General features: G+C 42.2%; 1 pseudogene; it reads left to right on the top strand.

The window, feature by feature from the left end:
- Positions 1 to 3,559: 3,559 nt before the first annotated feature.
- Positions 3,560 to 3,677, top strand: LOC126254017 (5S ribosomal RNA; annotated as a pseudogene).
- Positions 3,678 to 12,052: the final 8,375 nt, after the last annotated feature.

Here is a 12,052-nt window from a genome sequence, read left to right as displayed (position 1 = left end):
ATGGGATAGGTGATGTTAGTGACCGGACTGGAGTAGGTGGTGGTAGGAGGATGTATGAGACAGGTCTTGCATCTAGGTCTATTACAGGGGTATGAGCCATGAGGTAAGGGATTGAGAGCAGGGGTTGTGTAAGGATGGATGAGTATATTGTGTATTTTCGCCACCAACCCGACCAATCAGACTCAACCAAAGACCAATATTGAACCTTGTCTAACTCAATTCACTGCTCTATCCAACCGTGATCCACCCCCACTGCCTCCAAACCACCCCCTGTTAACTTCCCAGAATTTCTTACCCTCGAACATTACCTCACCATCATTCCCCAAATCCCTCAACATGCAAGCTAACCTTACATCTGCAGATAGAACCGCAGTCCACCATCTAAAAACTGATCCCGACCTTATAATCCTACCTGCAGACAAAGGCTCCACCACCGCTGTTTTGAACCGCAAGGATTACGTGGCAGAAGGACCATCAGCTGTCAGATCCTTCCACCTACAAACCATGCCACAGTGATCTCATTCCAGTGATCCAGCAGGATCTCCAGTCACTACTCAAATCCTTCAGCCCATCCCAGAACCTCTCCCCAGAGTCCATCTTTCTACTTACCCCTACCACTCCCAGCACTCCCACCTTCTACATGCTTCCTAAAGTCCATAAAAACAACTTTCCAGGACACCCCATTGTGGCCGGTTACTGTGTCCCCACTGACAGAATCTCTGCTCTCGTAGACCAACACCTTCAACCTATTACCCGGAACCTATCCTCCTATATAAAATATACCAACCATTTCCTCGACCGACTCTCCACAGTTCCTGTCCCTTTACCACTGGTGCCCTGCTCGTCACTATTGATGCCACCTCCCTGTACACTAACATTCCTGATGCCCATGGCTTTACTACTATCAGACACTACCTTTCCAGATGCCCTATGGATTCCAGACCAACAACCTCCTTCCAACTCTCCATTACCAACTATATCCTCACCCACAATTACTTCTCCTTTGAAGGCATTACCTAGAAACAAATGTGCAGTATGGCTATGGGCACCCGCATGGCACCATCCTATGCAAACCTATTCATGGGCCATCTAGAGGAATCCTTCCTAAAAACCCAGAATTCTAAACCCCTCACCTGGTTCAGATCCATTGATGACATCTTTGCTATTTGGATTGAAGGTGAGGACACCTTATTCACATTCCTCCAGAACCTCAACAACTTCTCCCCCATTTGCTTCATCTGGTCCTACTCAACCCAACATCACCTTCCTAGATGTTGACCTCCACCTGAGAGATGGCTGCATCAGTACCTCCGTCCATATCAAACCTACTAAGCACCAGCAGCAATACATCCACTTTGACAGCTGCCACCCATTCCATACCAAGAAGTCCCTTCCGTACAGCCTAGCCACCCATAGTTGTTGCATCTGCAGTGACGAGCAGTCCCTCTCAAAGTATACCGAGGGTCTCACTGAAGCCTTCACTGACCATAATTATCCTCCCATCCTTGTACAAAAACAAATCTCCCGTGCCTTATCTTTGCAGTCTCCCACCACCTCCCAAAGTCCTACAGTCCTGCCACAGAGGAGCATCTCCCTCGTAGCTCAGTACCATCCGGGACTGAAGCAACTGAATTACATTCTCTGCCAGGGTTTCGATTACCTCTCATCGTGCCCTGAAATGAGAAATGTCCTGCCCACTATCCTTCCTACCCCTCCCACAGTGGTATTCTGCTATCCACCGAACCTTCACAATATACTCATCCATCTTTACACAACCCCTGCTCCCAATCCCTTACCTCATGGCTCCTACCCCTGTAATAGACCTAGATGCAAGACCTGTCCCATACATCCTCCTACCACCACCTACTCCAGTCCGGTCACTAACATCACCTATCCCATCAAGGGCAGTGCTACCTGTGAAACCAGTCATGTGATTTACAAGCTAAGCTGCAACCACTGTGCTGCATGCTATGTAGGCATGACAAGCAACAAGCTGTCTGTCCGCATGAATGACCACAGAGAGACTGTGGCCAAAAAACAAGTGGACCACCCTGCTGCTGAACACGCTGCCAAACATGATATTCCTCTTCTCAATGACTGCTTCACAGCCTGTGCCATATGGACCCTTCCCACCTACAGCAACATTTCTGAATCGCGCAGGTGGGAACCTTCCCTGCAATACATCCTACGTTCCCGTAACCCTCCTGGCCTCAACATTCGTTAGTCACCGTCCTCACCCATCGAGGCCCCTCCCTGTTCCCATTCCAGCACTACACAGCTGTCATTTCACCGCCACACCCTGTATTTTAATTTCTTTTTATTTCTCTCCTTTTTGCTACTTACCCCCTCCCCCCTCTGCACCTTCTCTCCTGCCCTCGATCTAAACTGAAACACTTCACTGTTTGCCACTCCCACCACACTATCCCTCCCCCTTCCCACCCCAACCTCCTCCTTACCACCATCCAGTCACCGCTCCCATCATGCACTGGTGCTGCTGCTCACAGTGTGGCTTCAGTTCTCTGAGACTGCAGACGTGTGTACAAGTTGTGTGTGTGCATGTATGTGTATGTATGTATGTATGTCTACTGATGACAAAGGCCTTAATGGCCTAAAGCTATCATTATGTGAATCTTTTTGTTGTGCTTATCGTGACTCAGCATCTCCGCTATATGATGAGTAGCAAATTTCCTTCTCTGATATTGCTATTTTAAAGTAGCTAATTACTTTCATTTTCAAAATTCCTGTGTGTTCTAATTTCAAGCTCAAGTATTTGTCTGATCTAAGCAGATAACTGTAGTATCATCAGTATACATTGTGTGGTTTGGATTAACATTAGTGAAAAATCATTAACCTAAGGAATAAATACTGTTAGCTTGACTACAGAACATTATGGCAAACTGTGTTTAACACTCTAAGTAGATCTGTAATCGACTGCATTTCATGCACAAGTAAATCAGAACTCTGTCTACCATTTACTATTTGTCATGTAAGATTTCACAATATCATAGAATTTCCCTCACATCCCATACTGACATGCCTCAATTTTTCTGGGGTGAATTTGGAACATCCATAAAATATTCCCATGAACCTTTCGTTGTCTGACAAGGTAGCTTACAAAATGAGCAACAAAATCCTTTGTTTCCTTTCTTTTTTATATCTGTTTCTTGAAAAGATATAGCACTGAGTGTAGTATTTTAAATTTTATTAGCAAGCTTACAAATAAATATTTGTAGCTTAGTAATTCTTTGAAAAAGTGTAAATAAATTATATGGGCCTTTAGTTTTTTAATTCACCTCTCTTTCATCACTTAGGTGCTGGTTTTACTTCACTTACTTTCAATGAATCTAGAAATAAACCTTCTTCTACTGTAGCATTCAGTAGATATGTTAAGGGTTTTAGGAGAATGTCATTGCACTTCTTTGTGAGATATGATGTAACACAATGGAAACCAGATATGTATTTGATTTTTAATTGTTTTATTATGTTTTAAATATGTCTCAATTGTTGTTAATACCATGTTTTACATTGCACTTTTTGACAAGATTCCATCTTCATTTCTGGCAACGGCCTTGCCGCAGTGGATACACCGGTTCCCGTGAGATCACCGAAGTTAAGCGCTGTCGGGCGTGGCACGCACTTGGATGGGTGACCATCCAGGCCGCCATGCGCTGTTGCCATTTTTCGGGGAGCACTCAGCCTCGTGATGCCAACTGAGGAGCTACTCGACCGAATAGTAGCAGCTCCGGTCAAAGAAAACCATCATAACGACTGGGAGAGCGGTGTGCTGACCACACGCCCCTCCTATCCGCATCCTCACCTGAGGATGACACGGCAGTCAGATGGTTCCGATGGGCCACTTGTGGCCTGAAGACGAAGTGCTCCATCTTCATTTCTGTAATTTTGTGTTATCAGGTTATGTGCCACAGTTATTTAATGAAAGTGTTTTCTCAGTCTTCAGCACCTACATTAACTTTACTATTTCTCAGACCAAGCAAGGTGGCTCTGTGGTTAATGCACTGGACTTGCATGAGGGGGGACAATGGTTCAAATCCGTGTCTGACAATATTGATTTTGGTTTTCTATGATATCCCTAAATCGCTCCAGGCAAATGCCATGATTGTTCCTTTGAAAGAGTTTCTTCCCCATCCTTGAATAAATACAAGCTTGTGCTCCATCTGTAATGACCTCAATATTGATGGGACATCAAGCCCTAAACTTTCTTACTTCCTACACAATTTCTCAGAGGCCAGATGTCACCTGTTCACTATGTCACTTTTCATCTGTCCTCAATTAAGAGCAACCATTAATCTTCAGAGTAATTCTCTGCTTCACCTGCACCTGCCATACTGAAAAAAGGCCATCGCTCCTCTGATAAATCTTGAAATACTACTCCCTTAATGTTCTATCCCACCAAAAAAATATGTAATATTTAATAAAAACATTTTTATCTTGTTTTGATTGTTGCTTTTGTTTTACTGCAACTGCCAAAAGTTAGTGATTCTACATCTACATCTACATGATTACTCTGCAATTCACATTTAAGTGCTTGGCAGAGGGTTCATCAAACCACAATCATACTATCTCTCTACCATTCCACTCCTGAACAGCGCGCGGGAAAAACGAACTCCTAAACCTTTCTGTTCGAGCTCTGATTTCTCTTATTTTATTTTGATGATCATTCCTACCTATGTAGGTTGGACTCAACAAAATATTTTCGCATTCGGAAGAGAAAGTTGGTGACTGAAATTTCGTAAATAGATATCACCACGACGAAAAACGTCTTTGCTTTATTGACTTCCATCCCAACTGGCGTATCATATCTGCCACACTCTCTCCCCTATTACACGATAATACAAAACGAGCTGCCCTTTTTTGCACCCTTTCGATGTCCTCTGTCAGTCCCACCTGGTAAGCATCCCACACCGCGCAGCAATATTCTAACAGAGGACGAACGAGTGTAGTGTAAGCTGCCTCTTTAGTGGACTTGTTGCAGCTTCTAAGTGTCCTGCCAATGAAACGCAACCTTTGGCTCGCCTTCCCCACAATATTATCTATGTGGTCTTGCCAACTGAAGATGTTCGTAATTTTAACACCCAGGTACTTAGTTGAATTGACAGCCTTGAGAATTGTACTATTTATTGAGTAATCGAATTCCAACGGATTTCTTTTGGAACTCATGTGGATCATCTGACACTTTTCGTTATTTAGCGTCAACTGCCACCTGTCACACCATACAGCAATCTTTTCTAAATCGCTTTGCAAATGATACTGGTCTTCGGATGACCTTACTAGATGGTAAATTACAGCATCATCTGCGAACAACCTAAGAGAACTGCTCAGATTGTCACCCAGGTCATTTATATAGATCAGGAACAGCAGAGGTCCCAGGACACTTCCCTGGGGGACACCTGATATCACTTCAGTTTTACTCGATGATTTGCCGTCTATTACTACGAACTGCGACCTTCCTGACAGGAAATCACGAATCCAGTCGCACAACTGAGACAATACCCCATATGCCCGCAGCTTGATTAGAAGTCGCTTGTGAGGAACGGTGTCAAAAGCTTTCCGGAAATCTAGAAATACGGAATGAACTTGAGATCCCATGTCGATAGCGGCCATTACTTCGTGCGAATAAAGAGCTAGCTGCGTTGTACAAGGACGATGTTTTCTGAAACAATGCTGATTACGTATCAATAGATTGTTCCCTTCAAGGTGGTTCATAATGTTTGAATACAGTATATGCTTCAAACCCCTACTGCAAACCAACGTCAATGATATAGGTCTGTAGTTCGATGGATTACTCTTACTACCCTTCTTAAACACCGGTGCGACCTATGCAATTTTCCAATCTGTAGGTACAGATCTATCGGTGAGCAAGCGGTTGTATATTATTGCTAAGTAGGGAGCTATTATATCAGCGTAATCTGAAAGGAACCTAATCGGTATACAATCTGTACCTGAAGACTTGCCCGTATCAAGCGATTTGAGTTGCTTCGCAACCCCTAAGGTATCTACTTCTAAGAAACTCATGCTAGCAGCTGTTCGTGTCTCAAATTCTGGAATATTCCATTCGTCTTCCCTGATGAAGGAATTTCGGAAAACTGCGTTTAATAACTCCTCTTTAGTGGCACAGTCGTCAGTAACAGTACCATCGGCACTGCGCAGTGAAGGTATTGACTGCGTCTTGCCACTTGTGTACTTTACATACGACCAGACTTTCCTTGGATTTTCTACCAAATTTCAACACAATGTTTTGTTGTGGAACCTATTAAAGGCATCTCGCATTGAAGTCCGTGCCAAATTACGCACGTCTGTAAATTTTAGCCAATCTTTGGGATTTCGTGTTCTTCTGAATTTCGCATGCTTTTTCCGTTGCCTCTGCAACAGTGTTTGGACCTGTTTTGTGTACCATGGGGGATCAGTTCCATCTCTTACCAATTTGTGAGGTATGAATCTCTCAATTGCTGTTGCTACTATATCTTTGACTTTGAGCCACATCTCGTCTACATTTGCATAGTCAGTTTGGAAGGAATGGAGATTGTCTCTTAGGAAGGCTTCTAGTGACACTTGATCTGCTTTTTTAAATAAAATTATTTTGCGTTTGTTTCTGGTGAATTTGGAAGAAACAGTATTGAGCCTAGCTACAACGACCTTGTGATCACTAATCCCTGTATCAGTCATGATGCTCTCTATTAGCTATGGATTGATTGTGGCTAAGAGGTCAAGTGTGTTTTCGCAACCATTTACAATTCGCGTGGGTTTGTGGACTAACTGCTCGAAATAATTTTCGGAGAAAATTCTACATATGAAGTTGTGAATGAACATCATTTTACTACATAGATTGTTGTAAATTTAGTTTCAGTATGGTACTTATCTTCTGTAAAGTATAAATCATGTTGAATGGTCCTCAGGTTTTAATATTATTAAATCAGACACATTTTCTTCACATTCATTGTTTATTTCATGACTCCATCCAACAATTTTAAAAAAGTGGTAAACTGAGTCAAACCAAATTAAAATAATGCTGAGCAATAAAGTCACAACTGTGATAACATTTAGAAGTCTTTAACATTGTATATCATTATTTCTTTGGTATATATTAATTTTTAATTAATTTTATTACAAAGTGGTGATAATGTGACAGGCTTGGCGTAGTAATTATTTTAACAGTCTCTCCCAAATTTGTCTGTATCATAGCTTTTTTTACAATTCTAAACTTTTTAATCTGAGCTTTTAATCTTTTTTATCTGAGTTATATTTGTTTTCACATTCTGGAAAATTACAAAGTATTTCATTAATACTGGGATTCAACATTTGCCCACAGTCACATAACAACTTAACATCACGTAGAACACCATACCAGTTTCTGATCTGTATATTTTCATTATGCACACAATGTAATGCTTCATATGTAACTATTTTATCAGACATTATTATTGAAAATTTCTCGGGTATTCAGCTGGGTGGCATCGTCCAAAAGGCGTGATATTTCGGCAAGCCGACTTCTTGCCATCTTCGGGCATTCTTGCCATCTTCAGGTGTTCTCAGACACCAAGAACACCTGAAGATGGCAAGAAGTCAGCTTGCCAAAATATCGCGCCTTTTGGACGATGCTACCCGGCTGAATACCCAAGAAATATTCAAGATTTCTGTACACCGGGAAAACCTCAGATCACACATCAGACATTATTAGTTTCACTGGTTACTATAATTAATTACATAACTACACAAAACTTCACAAATTATCAGTCAAATGTGTCAACTGTGATTCTTCAGTTTCTCCCAGCTTATTTGTTGAGCAAACAACCCATGGATACACTCCCAGTTCATAGTCTACAATGGCCACAATTGTTCAGTGATCAAATATGTCACCGTTGTCATGGTGCTGATGAACTGAGCTGCTGGGGGTGCATGGCCAATTTATATCCCCCCCCTCCAGTATCCGTTCACTCTGATGTGGTCCGTGCCCAAGGGAGTGCATCGATGGCGTGGAGGCAACTGCATAGGCATCTGTCATAGCAATGTTGTAGTTGCTCTGCCCGCCCTAGCAGCCAGATTGTTGTGTTTTCTGAGTGTCTTCTTAATTAGAGTCAGTGCTAGTTCCCAAGCATTGCTGAGACACATCAGCAGTCCCAGTTGCTACAGTTGTCCCTGCCATGAATTTTGTTGGCTTCTGTAATGCCACTGTCACAGTATTTAAACATCTATGCTAAAACCCTGGTGCATTTGAATTCCATCACATTATTCTCTGATAAACAGCGCTCTGTGATAGCTGACTTGTTGGGATACATTAGTCAAGTGTGCCTCTGTTCTTGGTATCGATATTCGATGTGCGCACTGTTTGTCCAATATAAATCTTGCCACATTGGCATGGAATCTGATATACTCCGGCCTTCTGCAAATTGAGGTGAATTTTGATGCTCCCCAATAACACCTCCATTTTATTTAGTGGGCAAAAAACAGTTCTTACTCAGTGCTTTTTCAGTATATGCGTGACTTTTCACAATGTGTGCCTGGCTTTTCAACCATGACTTCCTCCATCTCCACAGGTTGTACAGTACTGGTGGGGTGAAGAGCACACACTTAATGTGCCATTCTGATTAATCATTTTTTTGGAACACAGTTCTCATGTGCTCTAGTTTCTAGGTCAGACACTCTGCATCTGCACTTATATTTGTGATACCCATTCCAGTGTCATCTGTTCAGCATTTGATAAGACCACCACCAACCTTTTCAGGCACATCCAACCTCCACGTATTTTCTGTTTAATGGACAATTGGCAGCCCACTCTTGGGAATGGTTATGAATTTGTATGGGGAGCACTTCCAGATGGAAGCCCCCAAGTCACCCAAATTGAAACCCTCTTGCTTTTTCCTATATGTGGATGATACATACATCATCTGACCCCATGGAAGGGACAAATTCCTTGACTTCCTTGCACATCTGAACTCCATACATCTCAACATCAAATTCACTATGGAGACCAAAGAAGAAGGAAAACTACCACTCCTAGATGTCATGGTGAAGTAAAGAGCTGATGACACCCTGGCCATGGAGTGTACCAAAAGAAAACACACACTGATCTGTATTTGCTTTGCAGACAGTTTCCACCACCCTGCACACACCATTCAGATACGTCTGCCCCTGGAACTAGAACACCTCAGAACTGTGTAAAAAAAAAAAAAATGGTTACTCGGAATGGCAGATTAAGCATGCCCTTTGCCCCACCACTACTGTGCAACCTGTGAAGATGGAAGAGATCATGGAGGAAGAGGTAGCCACAGCCTTTATACTGTACACAGATGCTCTATCAGGAAAAGCCGCACACACACTGAAAAAGATCCTAGTAAGAAATGTCTTTTGCTTACCCAATAAAATGCAGGCATTATTGAGGAGGGTCAAAGATGATCTTATTTTGCAGAAGGCTGGGATATATCAGATTCTGTACCCCTGTGGCATAACATATGAGGCATTCAGAACACAAGTGGTGCAAGTCCAGTGTAAGTGTTTCAGAGATATCTCAGTATAAAGATATATGCGAATAAAAAAGTCAGCATAAACTGCACAAACATAAATTAATTTATTTTGAAACAGTCAACTGTACTTCACTTGTACTTACCACCACCCTGCACACACCATTCAGATGCAGATAGTCTGCTCCCTGCAACTAGAATACCTCATTCATTCTTGTACTGATTACATTTACCAAGTATTCAGATATGGAACAATTCATCATTATCTTCAGACATGGCATCATTTTCAGCAAACCAGTTTTGATGTATGCTTGCAGTGCAAGAAATGCATTTGCAATAATGATGCAGAATGGGAGTAATAAAAGATAGAAAACCCACCATATCCTTCTCCTTATTTGAATCTGTAACTGCATGTCACTGCCTGTAGAGACTGTCTTGTTCTGATAGCTGACATGCTGGTCTTCCTTTACCTTTTTCTGCCAAATTAATTTCTTGGTGTCAGGGTCAAGGCTGTTTTTGTATTTTAGTGAATATGCACACTTCAGCCACTGAATGTCTAGCCGGTTCACTTTGTTACCATCAACTATTTTATTCCGGTTTACAATGGTTGCTTCCAGTTTCCTTCTACATCTACATCTACATCTACATCTATACTCCGCGAGCCACCTTACGGTGTGTGGCGGAGGGTACTTATTGTACCACTATCTGATCCCCCCTTCCCTGTTCCATTCACGAATTGTGCGTGGGAAGAACGACTGCTTGTAAGTCTCCGTATTTGCTCTAATTTCTCGGATCTTTTCGTTGTGATCATTACGCGAGATATATGTGGGCGATAGTAATATATTGCCCATCTCTTCCCGGAATGTGCTCTCTCGTAATTTCGATAATAAACCTCTCCGTATTGCGTAACGCCTTTCTTGAAGTGTCCGCCACTGGAGCTTGTTCAGCATCTCCGTAACGCTCTCGCGCTGACTAAATGTCCCCATGACGAATCGCGCTGCTTTTCGCTGGATCATGTCTATCTCTTCTATTAATCCAACCTGGTAAGGGTCCCATACTGATGAGCAATACTCAAGAATCGGACGAACAAGCGTTTTGTAAGCTACTTCTTTCGTCGATGAGTCACATTTTCTTAGAATTCTTCCTATGAATCTCAACCTGGCGCCTGCTTTTCCCACTATTTGTTTTATGTGATCATTCCACTTCAGATCGCTCCGGATAGTAACTCCTAAGTATTTTACGGTCGTTACCGCTTCCAATGATTTACCACCTATGGCATAATCGTACTGGAATGGATTTCTGCCCCTATGTATGCGCATTATATTACATTTATCTACGTTTAGGGAAAGCTGCCAGCTGTTGCACCATTCATTAATCCTCTGCAGGTCTTCCTGGAGTACGTACGAGTCTTCTGATGTTGCTACTTTCTTGTAGACAACCGTGTCATCTGCAAATAGCCTCACGGAGCTACCGATGTTGTCAACTAAGTCATTTATGTATATTGTAAACAATAAAGGTCCTATCACGCTTCCTTGCGGTACTCCCGAAATTACCTCTACATCTGCAGATTTTGAACCGTTAAGAATGACATGTTGTGTTCTTTCTTCTAGGAAATCCTGAATCCAATCACAAACCTGGTCCGATATTCCGTAAGCTCGTATTTTTTTCACTAAACGTAAGTGCGGAACCGTATCAAATGCCTTCCTGAAGTCCAGGAATACGGCATCAATCTGCTCGCCAGTGTCTACGGCACTGTGAATTTCTTGGGCAAATAGGGCGAGCTGAGTTTCACATGATCTCTGTTTGCGGAATCCATGTTGGTTATGATGAAGGAGATTTGCATTATCTAAGAACGTCGTAATACGAGAACGCAAAACATGTTCCATTATTCTACAACAGATTGACGTAAGCGAAATAGGCCTATAATTATTCGCATCTGATTTATGACCCTTCTTGAAAATGGGAACGACCTGCGCTTTCTTCGAGTCGCTAGGTACTTTACGTTCTTCCAGAGATCTACGATAAATTGCTGATAGAAAGGGGGCAAGTTCTTTAGCATAATCACTGTAGAATCTTACGGGTATCTCGTCTGGTCCGGATGCTTTTCCGCTACTAAGTGATAGCAGTTGTTTTTCAATTCCGATATCGTTTATTTCAATATTTTCCATTTTGGCGTCCGTGCGACGGCTGAAGTCAGGGACCGTGTTACGATTTTCCGCAGTGAAACAGTTTCGGAACACTGAATTCAGTATTTCTGCCTTTCTTCGGTCGTCCTCTGTTTCGGTGCCATCGTGGTCAACGAGTGACTGAATAGTGGATAAAATATCTGTATGCATCATATAAATTACTGTAAATGGATTTTTCTTTTAGAGTTCTTTCACAATTGTTATCTAGTAATCTGGCAAATAAATATGGACTGCTTTTCTACTCTTTGCTTCTATCAAGCCAACATCAGCATCATTTGGTACGTATGAATTCCCTGACAATACATTTACGGTCTATAAGTTCTGTTTCCATAACAGGTTCCTCTAATAATTCCTTCAAAGCAATGATTACTTGGTGTAATGGAACTACAA

The sequence above is a fragment of the Schistocerca nitens genome, chromosome 4, assembly GCF_023898315.1.
Source record: "Schistocerca nitens isolate TAMUIC-IGC-003100 chromosome 4, iqSchNite1.1, whole genome shotgun sequence".
NCBI classification, from domain to species: Eukaryota; Metazoa; Arthropoda; class Insecta; order Orthoptera; family Acrididae; genus Schistocerca; species Schistocerca nitens.
Note: the sequence above shows the minus strand (reverse complement) of the source record. Positions and strands in the feature narration are given on the sequence as shown.